The following is a 4,154-nucleotide window of genomic DNA, read 5'->3' on the forward strand; positions in this document are numbered from 1 at the left end:
TCTAATTAGACATATATTTTATATATTTGAATTTCCATTTTTGTTTTTATTATATTTATAATAAGAATATAATACTTTTTAGAAAGTTTTCCCCAAATCGCTATTTCTTATTGTAATAAAAACTTAATTAGTTAAGTTAAATTTAATGAACTAAACCAATGTTCAAAAAATATTGTCCAAAGAGTCAGAATAATGAATAATCGATTATTCTATTTTATTAAATTCTATCTTTCTTTGTTATTAACCGAAACCATTCCTTTACTTTACAAAAAAGATAAAAGAAAAACCTAAGAAACCAAATTCATTAGAATCCTAATTTTTTTTCTTTATTGTATGGAATATACACATCAATATTCATGGATCATACCTTTTATTCCATTCCCAGTTCCGATGTTAATAGGAGTGGGACTTCTACTTTTTCCCACTGCAACGAAAAATATTCGCCGTATTTGGGCTTTTCCTAGTATCTTATTGTTAACTATAGTTATGATTTTTTCGCTTGATTTGTCTATTCATCAAATCAAGAATAGTTTGTTTTTTCAATATGTATGGTCTTGGACCATAAATAATGATATTTCTTTAGAGTTTGGGTACTTGATCGATTCACTTACTTCTATTATGTCAATATTAATTACTACGGTTGGCATTCTCGTTCTTATTTATAGTGATAATTATATGTCTCATGATCAAGGATATTTGAGATTTTTTGCTTATCTTACTCTTTTTAATATTTCAATGTTGGGATTAGTTACTAGTTCGAATTTGATACAAATTTATTTTTTTTGGGAATTAATTGGAATGTGTTCTTATTTATTAATAGGCTTTTGGTTCACCCGCCCTATTGCGGCAAATGCTTGTCAAAAAGCATTTGTAACGAATCGTGTAGGGGATTTTGGTTTATTATTGGGAATTTTAGGTCTTTATTGGATAACGGGTAGTTTGGAATTTCGGCATTTGTTTCAAATTATAAATAATTTGATTTCTAAAAATGAAATGAATATTTTTTTTTTTACTCTGTTTGCCCTCTTGCTATTTTGTGGCTCAGTTGCAAAATCTGCCCAATTTCCTCTTCATGTATGGCTACCCGATGCTATGGAGGGACCTACTCCAATTTCTGCCCTTATACATGCTGCTACTATGGTAGCCGCTGGAATTTTTCTTGTGGCTCGTCTTTTTCCTCTTTTCATAGTGCTACCCAAAATAATGAACGCAATAGCTTTTATAGGTATAATAACAGTAATATTAGGAGCTACTTTAGCTATTGCTCAAAAAGATATTAAGAAAAATTTGGCCTATTCTACAATGTCTCAATTGGGTTATATGATGTTAGCTTTGGGTATGGGATCTTATCGAGGTGCTTTATTTCATTTGATTACTCATGCTTATTCAAAAGCATTGTTGTTTTTAGGATCTGGATCCATTATTCATTCAATGGAAGCTCTTGTCGGATATTCTCCAGCTAAAAGTCAAAATATGGTTTTTATGGGCGGTTTAACAAAACATGTACCAATTACAAAAACTTTTTTTTTAGTGGGTACACTCTCTCTTTGCGGTATTCCACCCTTTGCCTGTTTTTGGTCTAAGGATGAGATTCTTAATGATAGTTGGTTGTATTCACCAATTTTTGCAATAATAGCTTGTTCTGCAGCAGGATTAACTGCATTTTATATGTTTCGAATTTATTTACTTGTTTTTGAGGGATATTTAAACGTTCATTTTTTGAATTTTAATGGAAAAAAAAATAGTTCATTCTATTCAATATCTTTATGGGGGAAGAAACAAGTAAAACTTAAAAGAAAAAACGAAAATTTTTTCTTAGTTTTACTAAAAATAAAAAAGAATGAAATAACTTCTTTTTTTATCCGGAAGAGATATCTACATCGCGTTAATCAAAATATTAAAAATATAAAACATCTTGTTTTTGGTATTATGCATTTTGGCACTAAAAAAACTGCTTGTTTATATCCTAATGAATCTAACAATACTATGCGATTTTCTATGCTTATTTTAGCGCTCTTTACTTTATTCGTTGGTGCTGTAGGAATTTCTTTCAGTCAAGACGGAATACATTTGGATATTTTATCAAAATTGTTAATTCCGTTTATAGATCTTTTACATAAAGATTCAGAAAATTTTATGAATTATTATGAATTTTTCACAAACGCAACTTTTTCTTTGAGTTTCACTTTTTGGGGAATATTTCTAGCGTCTTTTTTTTACAAATCGGTTTATTCCTATTTAAAAAATTTGAATTTATTAAATTTATTTGAAAAAAGTTTTCTTAAAAAAAATGTTGCCGATCATTTTCAAAATATCATATATAATTGGTCGTATAATCATGGTTATATAGATCTTTTTTATGAAAAATCTTTAATTGCTAGTATCAGAAGATTAGTGAAATTAAATTCTTTTTTTGATAAAAAAAGAATTGATGGAATTACGAATGGAATAGGTATTACAAGTTTTTTTCTAGGAGAAGCTATCAAATATGTGGGGGGGGGGCGAATAGCTTCGTATATATTATTGTATATTCTAGATATATTAATCTTTCTAGTAATTTTATTGTTACATCGAAACAAATAAATATTGATGAATCTCATGAATATGGAACTCGGTAAGAAAAGGGGATTTAAAAATTGAAAAAGAAGATTCTGAAAGAATCTTCTTTGAATACTAAAATTACGTATTGAATTTGGATTCTTGTATCCATAATTCAAAAAGTTTTTTTGACTATTGCCGAAGAACTGAAATAAAAGATAGGGTATAGCTATGACAGTTATTGTATGGGGTCTACCCAATGCTAAATGCAAAGGCGCATAATAGATAGACATGAACATTATGAGCTGTCCCGTAATAAACCCAGTTGTTGCTGCTATTTTCTTCTCGGTTCCTTCTTCCACAAGTCTAGCTCGAAGAAGGAAGAGATAAGAGGGCCCTATGGAAAATGTGGTCATAAATCCATAATAGAGTCCGACCACAACTATCGAATTCATTATCTTCATGCATAAGAATACTAGATTCTCCAGTATAAAAGATTGAAAAATCATCTCAAACCTCTCTTTTTCTTTTCTATTGCAATTTTTGGATTATTATATAACGATTTTTCAATTTTCAATTTTGCATAATTTTCCATTTATAGAAATAGATAGACTAGAAATAGAAACGACATCTCTTATCTCAATAACACCAAAGATAGGGATATTAAATGAATGGAATTAGTTTATGGATGTAATATAATGAAATAGAGCCAGTTTGAGGTTCCCTATGAAATGAGGCATGGAAGGGAGCCGCTGTGAAGAAATTTGACGAGTTACGAAGGAAACTTCGAGTTCCTATTGGTCATGGGTTGAGAACGGGAATTGAACTCTATGAGATCGAATTTCCCGTTGTTCCTCAGTAGCTCAGTGGTAGAGCGGTCGGCTGTTAACTGACTGGTCGTAGGTTCGAATCCTACTTGGGGAGATTGAATTGATTCCGAAATCTGTAATTCGGAATGAAAGGGTTTGCTTTGACCGTTAAGAAGAGTAGATAACTCGTTTCCCTTGTCTTTGTTTCTATTGTATTCTATCTCATCGTATCCCATTCTGTTCTGCGATATTTGAGAATCGCCGTCAATACCCCGGTGTAGGTTCGGGATACTCATTTGTTCGACAGTCCGGGGCTATTTAAACCAACCAATTAAGAATTCTTAGATATACTGGTACTAGCAGTAGCAAGTGCATCTTTGATGCATTCATCAATTTTCCCGAGAAGCAATTACCACTAGCAAACATATTAATGATGAGGAACGCTTTTTTGTGCTATGCTAATAATACTTTACTTGCTCCGCTATTCCAAACCTGGCTGAGGAAGCGTAAAAAAAAATGGGGATTAAAAGATTAGGGCATACTCAATTGATTTAATAAAACATAAAACAGTAAGGCCATTCCATTTCTACAAACTACTCACAAGTTCCATAGCTTTGGGTCCACTAGCCCGATCATGATTTTCCTACCCCCAGAGGGAAAAATCCTTCCCTTTTTTGGCCGGTTGTGGGCGAGGAGGGATTCGAACCCCCGACACCGTGGTTCGTAGCCACGTGCTCTAATCCTCTGAGCTACAGGCCCCACCCCGTCATCTCCACTGGAAATCTGTTCCCCGGAGTATCCTAAAAA

The 4,154-nt window shown here is 32.2% G+C and overlaps 2 non-coding genes across 2 annotated transcripts; one reads left to right on the forward strand and one right to left on the reverse strand.

The window, feature by feature from the left end:
• Positions 1-3,390: 3,390 nt before the first annotated feature.
• On the forward strand, positions 3,391-3,462 carry TRNAN-GUU (transfer RNA asparagine (anticodon GUU)). Its single transcript has one exon. It is a non-coding gene; the product is annotated as a tRNA-Asn (tRNA).
• Positions 3,463-4,032: 570 nt separating this feature from the next.
• Positions 4,033-4,111, reverse strand: TRNAR-ACG (transfer RNA arginine (anticodon ACG)). Its single transcript has one exon. It is a non-coding gene; the product is annotated as a tRNA-Arg (tRNA).
• Positions 4,112-4,154: the final 43 nt, after the last annotated feature.

This window comes from Vigna unguiculata, unplaced genomic scaffold (assembly GCF_037176805.1).
Source record: "Vigna unguiculata cultivar grain cowpea cultivar isolate G323 ecotype 2 unplaced genomic scaffold, ASM3717680v1 ptg000185l, whole genome shotgun sequence".
NCBI classification, from domain to species: domain Eukaryota; kingdom Viridiplantae; phylum Streptophyta; class Magnoliopsida; order Fabales; family Fabaceae; genus Vigna; species Vigna unguiculata.